Here is a 14,259-nt window from a genome sequence, read left to right on the forward strand (position 1 = left end):
CGCACTTCACACACGAGAACCCGAGGGAGCCAGACCCAACTCGGTCCGCAGCGGGCGGGGGGAAGGGGGGCCGCAGCGGGCCAGCAGCCCCACGCGCCGCCCGGGCTTCTCGCCTCCTGCATGAACTGTTGCCCACATTTCCAGGAGGGCGAGCCCGCCTGCTTCCCCCCTGCGTCCCCAGGCCTCCCCGAATCACAGGGGGGCCTGCAGGGCGGCTGCAGTGAGGTCTGAGGTGCCCCCAGCACTGAAGCAGTTAACTATCCCCCAGAGAAAGAAAAACAGACTGAGCCCTGCCTGGTGCTGGGAGGAGGGTTAGAAAATGAGGCTGTCGCTGTTGTTTTCATTGTGTGTGCTCTAATCAGGGAGAGTAAGAACAATAATGCATGTAATGCTGATTTTGGAACGTGTCCATGCAGCTTTTCCCAGGCTAGCCAGCCTTGGGAACGGCCGGCCGAGTGGCACACCAGGGCACAGCCTCAATCACCAAGCGCAGGGCAGGGCAGCCTCTTCTGTGGATAAAATATGTGAGGGATGACAAGAATCTTCCCAGCATGGGAAGTGGCAGCAACAAAAAATATATATAAGGGCGGAAAACTGTGAAGGGCTTTGCATTTCGCAGCCCAGCAGTGGTTGACGGGATACTTGAAAGATAAGCTATTTCTCCTTCTGCCCATCCCATCCCATTTGTCTTTGTTGTTTGTTTGTTTCCCTTTTTGCGTTTGGCTTGCCCTTCTTTCTCCCCATCTCGGTCCCCCAAACTCCCATACTTTGGTGCCCAGATGAAAGTCTTGTGTTGTGGCTGCTGGCACCAGACAAGCACAGGGGGAAGGCTGAAGTGCGCTTTAGTTTAAGACGCTGTACTTCTCTCCCCAGGAAAAGGGGAGGGGGGAATCAGCTTGAAACAATACACTGCATTTTGCTGAGAAGCATACTGCTTTGTATCTAGAACTCAAACATGGTCCTAATTTCTTAAAGCTTTTGTCTCCACGGAGAAGAGAATAGCTAAATTGTGACAACCTCCCTCAAAATGAATGCATGTAACTGCAAAACTTTTGGATTGTACTCTTCAATAAAACAAAACAAGACAGAAGCAAAATCAGGCACATAGGCTTTTTTGGTGTTGACACAACAGCAGATCGTAACTCCCTGAACTGTTTGTTGTTGAAATAACTCCCTTCCTTTTAAATAGCACAGCCAAACTCTACTCAATCAGTGACTAAGTGATATTGAAGGAATGGGCTTCCATATATTTACTTCATCACAGAGTTGCCAGATTGAGCAAATAAAATTCAGAACACCCAGTCCGTATGAACTTCAGGTAAACACTGGTAATTTTTTAGTATGTCTCATGCAATATTTAAGACAGACTTCTAAAAATTTTTTCTTGTTTATCTGAAATTCAATTTTAACTTGGCATCTGCCACTTTTCCTGGCAACTGCCACTTTTCCTGGCAACTGTACTTACTTATGATGTTTTTAAAAATTGTCCCTTTTTTTCATTTATATGGAAACAGTTTTTAAAAGCCTCATTGTAATACCAATTTATTTGAGACCGCATAGGGATAGTGAGCATCTCAGTCTTAACTACAACACAGACTACTGCAGGTAAGAGCTGTCCTTTCCCTTGTCGACTTGTGTCCTAAACATACACACATATGCAAGGCCCATCCTGCCCCCTTCCCGTCTCTCCCCCCCCCCCCAACTCCCCCCACCCCCAAATACACCCTGGAGAGGTTTTAAAGGATTCTATGTAGGTACTTTTTCCATCAAAGGAAGGGCTGGCTAATGCATTACTTACAGCAGTAGGTCAGTATTTAACTTCAGCTCTACCCTGGAAAGTGCGTACAGCTCCCCCTTGGCCATGACTAAAAACTGCAACTGCCTTGTCAAACAGCAACAGCTCATGAGATCTAAATGAGGCATAATTATTTTCGGTTAAAATTTTCCCCCCAATATTTCTACTTAATGTCCTGAAGCCTGGTTTTATTCTTTTATATTTATGAAAGCCCTGGTGCTTCTAGGCGTAAAACCAATCCAAAGGAGCGCTTTCGCTGAGGTGGTTCTAGATGCTCTGTGTGATTTTGTTCGGGTGATCTTGTCTTCACTTGAACTTGGACGCTGTTGAAGGCCTGATAGTTTTGCCCCTCGTTACTGCTATCCCGGCAAATGACCCGAGAGGCTGATGAGCTTCCCACTCACAGGGACAGCAGAAGGGACTGAAAGGGAGTCTGGGAATGCTGGTGGGAAGACTGACATTCGTTTTGAAGTCCCCAAGCACGTGAAGTTCAAATGGGGCTTCGATAAGTGAAGCGAGCGCCCGGCAAACCTGCGCTGGAGATGGCGGGCACCGTCGGGGGTTTGTGTCCTCTTTGGGCAGCCATTGTCCTTCCTCCCAATACTAAGTTTTTGGAGTTGTCAAAGGATTAGTTTATTAGCAAAATGGTTCTTGTTAATCAGTTGTCTAGGGTAACTTCACTTCTGCTACCTCTTAGATCAGTTCAGGGAAAGGAAATAGAAAAGTTCTGTAACTTCAGTATACTTTTCAGGAAAATTAACAGGGTTTCAATGTGAGGATAAACTTGAACCTAGATAACTTTTACATGAACAGACAGCTTTACATAATCTTTAATCACCCAATTTGCTAAATGTAGACAAGATGTTCCTTTAAGTGAATTCAACAATCGATTTTATTGACAACAAAAGAAGGCAAGAGATATAATAATCTACCCCTTTGCCCTACAGTTTGCACACCCAGCCTTTCCCATCCCCGCCTTCACTTTCTGCTTGTGTAAAATAACACATCTGACTCACGAACCCATCCATGCCTAATGACTCCATTGCCTGTGAAGGGGTAGACGTGGCATGGCGGATGGAACTGGTTCTAATTTCAGCTCTATGCTAATAGCTACATAAACTCCAGCAACTTTCTTCTCTATTCTTAGCCAAAAGAATGAGAAATAACAAGACACTTAATATCTTTGATCCTAGTTTCTTCATATGAAAAGTAAGAATGTAAAACCAGATGCTCAAAAATTCCTTCTTATTCTGTAATTCTGATTCTATATCAGTTTCCATCTATAGGACATATCTTCTACTATTAGTACCAAAAGGCAATGATTGTGCCAACCGGTTGCATTTATTAAACATTGTTTCATGGTGCTGGCTTCTTTTAAGAAAATTTATACTCAAATGGAACACAATTTTAAACAAAAGCATAAAGAAGCACCAGTGGAGAAGTGATACTGCCAATGATTAGATCTATAAATCTTCTACTTTGGGAAACTGGAATTTTGTTGTTGTTGTTCCGCCATATGGCAGGGTCGCATTTCATTATTTTTCCATGTGAGTATCCTGTTATTACAGCACCTTTTATTGATTTGTTTGTTTGTTTGTTTTGCTTGTTTGTTTGTTAATTGGAGGAAGTGAATGGACCGGGAATTGAACCCGGGTCTCCCACATGGCAGGTGTGGAATTTTTCAATATTGAATTTTGGACACTGGATTTTCAAATCAGGATAGTGCATAGATACAAATGAGTATTTGTCTGTCCAGATGGAATGTTCCTTTGTGAACACAAGGATTTCAGCTGCATTGAGGAATTGACAGTCACTCAGAAGAGACATACATTTTTCTTGAACAGAGCAAACAATACTAGCATTGATTTCAGCAGTAATATAAAATATGAAAGGGCTTGGATCAATTACAGGATTGATACAGCATAAGGCAAATACTGTTTTTTTTTAGAAAAAATGCAAAATATGGAGGCTGGAAAACAGGAATCAATCAAGGGCCTATCTGAAAAATGAAACAAATATCCATTCTGCTGATCAGAGCCAGGACCCAAGGATTACTGCGAAGAAATCATTGAAATCGTCAATCAGGTCTAGGGAGAGTAAAAATGACAACCTGGATAAAGGGATCCAGGGAGAAACTATGCAAGAAAAGTATCATGAGGGGGCTGTTAGAGCCCTCAAGTCCTTTCTTCGGAACCAGAAACCTTGGAGGTTGGATCTCCCCACTCAGATTCCCTGCGAAGGGAATCAGTCACGGCCCTGCCCACTCCCCCCAAATTCAGGCTTTAGAGATCTGGAGGCAGAGTGATGCCCAAAGAGGGAATGTGCTTCATTCTTTGCTCTTATGTGGTCTTTTTCCTTCTGATGTATCTTGTCAAAGGTTTTTTAAAACCACATAAATTAAAAATGGCATCATGCACCAAGTTATCATGGGTGACTTAACTGCTGCCAGAACTTCATATTGGGATTAAAACTTGCACCTACTTGTGCATTTTACCTAAATACTTATTTGGAAAAAAAAAAACAGTTTTTATAAAGTATGAGTGGTTTATGTTTTTATTTTTAAATTGATCATGTCTTCTAAAACACAACTGCACATCAAGGGTTGACTATAATAATCTCCATCACAAAGTTTTCCATAATCAAAGCTAGAGCTACGTCCCACCCTTCCTTCTTTAATTAGGGCTGAATTATTCAATTTGGCTTCCTTTTGCCCACCAATTGTCTCTTACTATATAGAAAATGTACTCAATATTCAACTAAGATGGTTATTAAAAATCAACAGTTGGAGCTCCTCTTCTCCACTGGTTTCAGCGTTCAACTTAGGACTCTGTTTCTTATCAATGAAAGGAAGTAAAAAAGAGGTATTTTAGTTTCCTAGGCTGTTCAATTCAAATAACATGAAATGGATCAGGTTAAACAATGGGAATTTATTTGCCCAATAAATAAATGTTTTTTAAATGCAATTTTATTGAGATTTAGTATATATTAACTCTATTAGTTTGTTTAATGTTGCTGGAATGCAATATAAGAGAAATGGAACAGTTTTTGAAAAGAGACTTTATTAAGTTACATCTCCCATTCATTGTGGGCCTTGATTAGTTTACTGGAACCCTTTAAAAGAGGAAACATTTTGAAGAACGCTCAGAGCCAACAGAGATGGAGACACAGACATGGATATTTGGAAATGTAGAAGCTCCAGGAGACACAGTTGCTTCAGCACCGACAGAGACGCAGACATATGGAGATGATTGGAGGCTGACAGAGAGAGCAGAGCATGGGCATGGAAGGCTGGTGATGCAGAGCCCAGCAGACATCACCATGTGCCCTCCCATGAGATGCTACGCAAGCCAGAACCCAGACTGGTGTCCTGGAGGAGCTAAGTAAAGGCCCACAGATACTTAGAGAGGAAATCACTGGCATCAGAAGCTGGAAGCAACAGAACTGAGAACAAGGATCAGCAGATATCAGGCACATGCTACCCCATGTGACAGACATATGCCTTCCTTGAATCAAGGTATCTTTATCTGGATGCCTTAGTTTGGATATTTTTATGACCTTTGAACCATGAACTTGTAACTGAGGGGGTTGAGCATGAGCAGAGGTCCTGCTCTCTCCAAACACTGGGGTGAGGGTTGCAACCCTGGGGGACATTGAGAAGACCACCTTATTTCTTCGCCTCACCTTGTTCAGGCATCAGGGCAGCACCTGGCTCTCTGCCATCTTTGAGGCATATGCTTAACCTCCTTAGAACAATGGGGCAGCAGAAAGACTCTCCCCAGTCCCCAAGGAAGGTGCTCCACCCTCTCTGAAGCCTAGGGCACCAAAACTCTTCCTGAACATCAAGCAGAAAGTCCACCCTCTGCCTTCAGGACAAACTCACCCTCTCCAAGAGCATGGGTGGGTCCACTGTTCTGGCCTAAGTTTTCTTGGCTTCAGACCTTAGCTTCCATGGTTCTGTCTTTGAAGTTTATTTTTCCTTCAATTTGCCCCTTTTCTGTCCCTTTTAATCCAGATTGGCAGTGATTCTGTTTATACAGATTCCATAACACTCTTATTGGTTTTCTGTGCAGTATACTGGGATCAGACTCATCAGACAATAGGACTTTCCACAAATCCTTTCTGGATAACTCTATTTCCAGTCGCGGCTTTTTCTGAAATAGCTAACTGGTTCCATGTTTGGTTAAATCATCATGTGGGACACTATTCTTTGGGGTCTCCCATTCTGGCAGCCCAAAATTTTTCAGACCACCAATTTCTGGTTTCTTTATACCCAAGACCTCAGTTGTCAGCTTATCTCTTTCTTCTTGCATTTTGCTATAAGCTGCAAGGAGAAGCCAGGCTGCATTTTCACATTCAGTTTGGAAATCTCTTCAGCTAAGTACCCTGAGTCACCACTTTTAAATTCTACCTTCCATGCAAAATCAGGACACAATTTAGCAAATTCTCTGCCACTTTAAAATAAGGATCACCTTCTTTCCAGTTTGCAATAACACATGCATCATTTCTATCTAAGGCCTTACCAGAAATATCTTTAGAGTCCACATTTCTACCAACAACCTCTTCAAAGCATTCTAGGCATTCTCTATCAAGTTATCACAACTCTTCCAGAATCTTCTCCTTATCCATTTAAAAAGCTGTTCCAACGTGTTTGCTATTTGCAAACTGCAGTACTCCATTCTTGGTACCAAAATCTGTTTTAGTTTTTTCATGCTGCTGCAAATAAAATATATAGAAATGAGATTATAAAGGAGATTTATTAGGTTACACATTTACAGTTCTAAGGCCATAAAAATGTCCAAACTAAGGCATCCAGAGAAAGATCCTTGACTCAAGAAAAGCTGATGAGGTTCAGGGTTTCTCTGTCAGCTGGGAAAGAACATGGAAAGGTCTACTAGCTTTCTCTCCTGGTTTCTCATTTCAAATGGCTTCCTTGGGGGTGTTTTCTTTCTGCATCTTTAAATGTCTCTGTCTGTGTCAGCTCTGAAGCTTTTTCCAAAATGGTTCCCTCTTAAAGGACTCCAGTAGGCAGATTAAGACCCACCTTGAATGGGTGGAGATGCATCTCCATGGAACCACCAGGTCAAAAGGTCCCACCCACATCTAGATGGGTCACATCTCCATGGAAACAATTTAATAAAAAAGATCCCACCCTACAATATTGAATCAGGATTAAAGAACATGGCTTTTCTGGGTATACAATATATAATCATCCAAATTGTACGATTAGTGTTCATAGTATCATATAGCTATGCATTCATCATCACAACTGATTTTTGAACATTTTCAGTACTACAAAAACATTTTCATTACTACAAAAAAAAGTGAAAATAAAAGTGAAGGTTCTTCCTTTCCAATCTGCCATCTGCAGTGGTACTGCCACCAAGAAGCAGATTTTCCCTGACGGGAAAGACTATTACTCTTGAGGCTGAGCCCTCAGATACAGTAGAAAATGTAAAAGCCAAGATCCAGGAAAAGGAAGGAATTTCTCCTGATCAGCAGCAACTGATTTTTGCTGGCAAGCAACTGGAAGATGGATGTACCTTGTCGGACTACAACATCTTGTATGGAGACTTCGTGGTAGTGCTAAGAAAAAGAAGAAGTCTTACACAACTCCCAAGAAGAATAAGCATGAAGGAAAGAAGGTTAAGCTGGTTGTCCTGAAATACCATAAGGTGAATGAAAATGACAAAATTAGTCACCTTCATCAAGAGTGCCCTTCAGATGAACGTGGTGCTGAAGTTTTTATGGCCAGCCACTTTGACAGCCATTACTGTGGCGAGTGCTGTCTGAATTACTGCTTCAACAAACCAGAAGACAAGCAATTGCATGTGGATTAATAAAAAATATAAACTAACAAAAATCAAAAATAAATAAATTTATTTATTTTTAATTAAATAAATGCCCCCCCATTATTTATTTATTTTTCTGTCTTTCTTTTCTTACTCATCTGTCCAAACACTGGATAAAGGGATTGTCAGTCACAAGGTTTTCACACTCACCTATTCACACTTTAAAAGCTCTATAGTTAATCAGTCATCTTCAAGAATCAAGGCTATAGGATTACAGTTCAACAGTTTCAGGTATTTCCTTCTAGCTACTCCAATACACCAAAAACTGAAAGGGGATATCTGTATACTGCGGAAGAATTATCTCCAGAATGAACTCTTGGTTCTAGTTAAAATTTCTCAGCCACTGAAACTTTATTTTGTCTCATCTCTCTCTTCCCCCATTTGGTCAAGAAAGTTTTCTCAATCCCATGATGCTGGGTCCCGGCTCATCCCTGTGAGTCCTGTCCCACGTTGCCAGAGAGGTTTACACCCCTGGGAGTCATGTTCCACGTAGGAGAGAGAGCAGTGAGTTTGCGTGCCGAGTTGACTTAGAGACAGAGAGAAGCCACATCTGAGCAAAAGAGGTTTTCTGGGGGGTAGCTCTTAAGCATAATGAAAAGTAAGCTTAGCCTCTCCTTTGTAGGAATAAATTTCATAAGGGCAAGCCCCAAGAGTGAGACCTGGCCCAACAAACTGGCAGACCTTAATGACTGTGAGAATATCAAGTCTTCCCCCGGAGGGGGCAGTTTAATATTTCCACCCTTTCCCCCGTCTTTCAAAGGGACTTTGCAAATACTTTTAAATCTTCTGCCCAGCTTACTCTGGGATGTATCAGAGCATCACACCAACCTGTGCAAACCAACAAGATCTCACTTCCTATTCAAGGTTCCGTGTGATTATGGGGTTCAAATCAGCAGACCATTCAAGATAGATTAGATAGTGCGCTACCAAAAATATAGACTTTGCACCAAATAAACATCTCTTCCTTTGGTCTCACACAGAAGTGGAAGTTTTAAAATAGTCAATATCATCCGTTACTCTTTAGTCTGGTTGACCTTAGTCCGACTTTCTCTTCCCTGTCCAATTTCCTTTGCTTATAAGGATTCAGCCGTATTCTATCAAGGCCTTCCCTAATTAGGTTTGGGCACACCTTAACTAATAAAATCTTCAAAGTCCTATTTACAGATGGGTTCACACCCACAGGACCAGGGTTGGGACCTGAACATGTCTTTTTTGATGGGCATGGTTCAAACACTAATCCTTAACTTCACGAAGCTGCCCTTGTGACTGAATGAGATGACTGTAAGCCTTCTAACCGGTCATTTTCCAAATGCAATAAATAAAATGAAATAATATTTGCTAGTGAATTTTGAAAAATAATACAGCATCAATATAAAAACATAATACTTATTCAGTTTCAAGGCAAAAGAAGCAAATAACAAAACTTTGGGGGTCTATGTATGTAAGTAAAAATCCTTCTCTCTCTTTATCAAGAAGAAAAATGTGTAATAATAGATTATGAAATGCTTGATTCTTCAACAGGTTGTAGAGACTTCCAATGACCTTAAAGCTTTTAGTCTCCATTTCATATTTTACGCATACAGTTACGCTATCTTCTCTTATGTGCCACGAACTTGTTTAAAATTTATTAATGATAATGATGGTGGTGCTTACACTATTTTTCCATATTTTAATGTAAAACTGGCAAATTCAGTTTACTGATCTGTAAAATAAGTGAATTAAAACCCATCTGACAAGATTACTTTTAAGATTAAAGATAACATGTTCAAAATGTCTGGGACCTGGTAAGCACTCCATGAATTGCCGTTGGATGGTGGTAGTGATGGTTATTATAAGAGTCTGATAGTTTAACGTATTGTTCAAACAACAGAGAAACACAAAGAAAGAATCCCAAATATGAAAAATAAGAGAGCTTCAACAGAGTAGATCTGTTTTATAAATAGGTGGAGCACTCAATGATGTATTTGCCAGTCTAGGAGTTCATTTATGAAGCTCTGTCATTAGGCAGAATGAAATAACTGGGCCCTGAAGGTGAGATAAAGGAAATAGACTTAAAATTGTAACAGGAACATGGAAGAAAAGAAAATGTCTTCATATAGATTATGGTGGTGAAGGTATGTCTATTTACTTAGGTTGGATTGTATGATGCACTAATGAAACTGTTTCAAATTGAACAAAAAATTGCAACCAGAAAGATCTCTGATTATGATACACCAGAGTAGGTGGGCAGGGCATAAAACAAAGCAGACGTATCTTCGTGGGTGGTTCTTTGAGTGGAACTTCTGGGTTTGTTTAGCTGACAGCCCAACAAAGAGTGAAGAAGATCTGGGAAATCCATCAAGGCAAGTGACCTGCTGGAAATTGTCCATTACATCTAAACATGAAACTGAGCTCAAATTAACAGGGCTAGTGTTAAATGCCACAATTCTGCATGTGTTATGATTTTATCCAATAGGATAATCTTTTCTCACAGCTGTATAGGAGTTAATGCAACCAATTTGCACATGATTGAGTCAACCAACACCCACAGAGCTACTACAACCAGTTTAATGGCTCAAAATATTATTCTTATTCACTTTTTAAATGATATTTATTCCCAAGGGCACTAGGCTATGGAAGGTAGCTCAGTTTGGGTTGCCAATTGCCCTCAATTTCTTAAAGTTAGTTTCAGAATAACTTTCTACCCTTTTCCAATGTAGCCAACTAACACTTTCTGCATTTGGTAAGCAGATCTTAGTGATTTCAAAATCGTATGTTTATTACATAACATGGTCTACAAAGACATTCCATTGGAAATATTAAATTGATACTCTAAATAGATTGCTCCCTGATTTGACCCTTGGGGGAAACTACCAAATTTTCATTCTCTAAAAATGTTAAAAGTATTTCTGTTGCAAAGTATATGATATATGCTTTTGCATACAAACTCTTCATATAAAATGAGGTTACTCCATTATCTTAATGTTTAAAAATATTCAACTCTGTATAACATAGTCTCCAAATATGTAAGAGAGGCATATGGACTGTCTTCATCACCATGAGAGGCTTAAGAAGTATTGATCAAGTGTTTGCATCTCAACTCGATGCCATGGATTTACATATTTAAGATGTGTCCTCTTTTCTCAAGGAATTTTCTTGTTCTAAGAATTTATAAGTTGGAGAGGAGACAAAAGTGTATTACATATAAAACATATGTATATATGCACATATATTATGTATATGTATATTTATTTCAAAATGCAGTTCTAAAGTAATAAAAACAACCCAATTTAAAACTTGGGCAAAAGATTTGAACAGACACTTCACCAAAGATTTATGGATGGCAGATAAGCACATAGAAAGATACACAACATCGTTAGTCATTAGGGAAACGCTGATTAAAATCACAACACGATTCCACTACACACCTATTAAAAGGGTTGAAATTAGAAAGACTGACTATATCAAGTACTGGTGAAAATGTGAAGGAACCAGAACTCTCATATACTGCTGGTGGGAATGCAAAAATGATGCCATGGCTTTAGGAAACAGGGTCTTTTGATAAATCCGTGAAGACTAATGTGGAAGGAATAGTAAAAGTCTATTTTAGTACAGGTCGTGCAAACAAACTTCTAGGGAATGCCATTCACCTTCTAGTCTGTGTACATGGTTGAGTCTGGATATGTGCAGCACTGGGAGGCCTTATGCGGCAGATTTTACGAAGAAAGTTGGTATTTGAAGTGAAGACTAGAATAGGACAATAGTAGGAAAGAGTAGAAAAATATGAAAACTGAAAAAGGAAAGTGATTCTTGAGGGTCAAGAAATCAGTTTTACCAGCCCAACTGTTGCTTAAAAGTTGCAGGTGATGTTTACCTTCAAAAAGCTGGCAATAAGGAAAAGAAAAAACCACTCAAAAGCACACACCAATATGGGGTTTGAAATGGGGGAAGATAAAGTCAAAGTAGTGAATGTGTGATAATGGGACCTTGACAATCTGAAGAAACGGAAAACCCTACAAGAAAATGGCAAGATTTTTTTTGTGGGGATGGGATGGGATGAGGGTTGGTGCACAGGGAGAGGTACTGTTTCAGGTTTCCTAAAGAGAAGATAAATTGCATTTTTTAAATGAAGTCTGATTTTTAGAGGAATCCTTAACATTTTACATGGATGTAAGTAAAAAATTTACTTTACTTGATATATATATATATATATTTTAAAACACCACAATGTTTCTCAACTCCAGTATCATGTTAAAATCACCTGAGACAAAAATGCCCAGAGCAGATCAATTAAATCAGAATCTCCACGAGATGGACCTGGGAATCAGTATGTATTTTTAACAGTTCCTGAAGTGTTTCTAACATGCAGTAAGAGTTGAGACACAGGAATTTTGAAACTTTCTCAGTATCAACTAATTCATTTAACTGGTATCCTGCAAGTTATATGATATTCAAAAGCCAACTGATGGTCTTATGTTTGTCTTTGAAAATTTGGTACTGCCTCATCCTTCTGGGTTTAAAAGTCTTGGTCTAGAGGAGACTGACCTCACCCAGCATTAGCACACAGCCTAAAAGAATGAAATGGTGCACTGGGTCCCCATTCACCTTGTGTACATGTTGCTGGATCCACAGACTCAAGTGAGAATGGTAGGTCCTGCTGAGGGCAGGCTGAGTCACAATCCAGTGCCTTTGGTAAATTCAGAAAAGAGAAACACCTGGGTAAAATTTCTGCAGCAACATAAGGCCCAGAATTTTTCAAATTTCCAAATTTGAATTTCAAATTTATGTATAACAGATTCAAAGTGGTGGAATGGCTTTCTACTCACAGTTTACCGTGAAAAAAGATGTCGGAAAAGACTTGATATCATATAACTGTAAAAGTGATTCGACGTCTTGCTTTCTCCATCTCTCAGAACCACCTGGATTGGCCAGGTAACAGTCAGCAGACTCTTGCTCAAGTCCAGGTTCTGCACTGACCACAATGACCTATTGAAGTCACTGACCACAATGACCTGTAGAACGGGGAGAGATGGGACAAGTCCTCCCTACCTCTGGACTCCAAGACAAAGATGGGAAGAGAAAATACATGCGAAAGCATTTTACATGGAAGCCCTATATATGTAAATTGTTTTCATTAGTTTTTCATTTGCATTACATAAGTTTTAGCACCCGGCCTCTAGGCAGGAATGAGGCTAAAACTCTTGCTAACCTCAGAATAATTGGAACCAACTTTCCACAGTTTCCCCTTGGTTTGCTTCCCTGTACAGTCAAGTCCTCAGACTTGCCTGCCCCACTACCTCCAGGCTAGTGGAATGGCTAAAATAAAGAGTAGGAGACCCAGTGTGCACTTGAAACGTCTGAATGCTTCAACATTGGCAATAACTGGGAAGAGACTTATCTTTGGTGACAGGGGACTCTTGATGCATATTTATCAAAACCATAAATTATTCTTTAAAAGATAGTCTGCTTCTCTTTTGCATTTTGCAGGCATTCACCAAAGACTCTTGGGTGCCCTCATCTGCCTCTGCAGGCCTCCTCATTATTATTGCACATGGTTATATGAGGAGTGCATTTCCACCTATTAAACAAAGTTGGAGAACTGAGACAAAAAAAGGAGAAAAACAGAAAAACCACAGAAGCAGATTACAAGTTAAAATTTCTAATGAAAATGGGCTATCATTTTTGCTGTCCAATGCAAGCCACTAGCCACAAGTGGCCATGCAGCATTTGAGAGGTGATTAATGTAGGTTGAGAGGAGCTGCACACCAGATTTCCAAGACCTACTACCCAAAGCAAAGAATACAAAATATGTAATTGTCCTAGTTTCCCAGGCTGCTATGATAAATAGCACACAGCACTCTGATTTAACAACAGGAATTTATTGGCTCACGATTTCGAAAGCTGAAGGCTTTCTACCTTCCAAGGGCGGTAGCGTTCTGGCTGGCAGGCCATCCTTGGGTTCTGAATTTTCCCCTAAGGAGGCAATGTCCTCTCCTTTCTCATCTGGATTCCAGCCGTCTTAGAGCTTCTGGCTCTTCTCCATGGCTTTCTCATAAGGCCTCCAGTAACAGGATTAAACCCACCCTGTTTCAGTCGGCCACACCTTAATTGAAAATAACACTTCCAAGAGGTCCTATTTACAATAGTGTTACACCCATGGGAATTGGATTAAGATTAAAAACATGTTTTTTTTTTCTGGAGTACATAATTCAAACTACCAGAGTCTGCCCTCTCTCAACCCCCCAAAAGACTTTTCACATGCAAAAATACACTCATCCCATCACAATATCCCAAAAGCCTTAAGTCATTTCAACTTCAGTCCAAAGTCTCATCAAAATCAGTTATGCATATTGGCCTTCCTGGGGCAAAATCTGTCTCTGTCTAAGGGACCTGTGAAACCTAGAAAACAAATTATTTGCTTTCAAAATATAATGATGGAGGAGATGGGAAACTAAGATAGTTTTGGTACTGGGAGTGGGGTGCTGCTTTCTCGTCTAGGTTCCCACTGACATCTTCTGTTCTACTCTGTAGCTATGTCTTTATAAAGCCTCCAGTCATAAAGTAAAGGATCGGTATTCTCATTTTGGAGAAATTGGAAGGAAAGCAGATCATGGATCCCAAGCTAGACAGAAATGC

General features: G+C 40.2%; 1 pseudogene; it reads left to right on the forward strand.

Moving 5' to 3' along the window:
* The window catches only part of LOC143683413 (ubiquitin-ribosomal protein eS31 fusion protein pseudogene), a 73,139-nt pseudogene extending 65,507 nt beyond the window's left edge, over nt 1–7,632 (forward strand).
* The last annotated feature ends 6,627 nt before the right edge of the window (nt 7,633–14,259 follow it).

Source organism: Tamandua tetradactyla, chromosome 5 (assembly GCF_023851605.1).
Source record: "Tamandua tetradactyla isolate mTamTet1 chromosome 5, mTamTet1.pri, whole genome shotgun sequence".
In the NCBI taxonomy this organism is placed as follows: domain Eukaryota; kingdom Metazoa; phylum Chordata; class Mammalia; order Pilosa; family Myrmecophagidae; genus Tamandua; species Tamandua tetradactyla.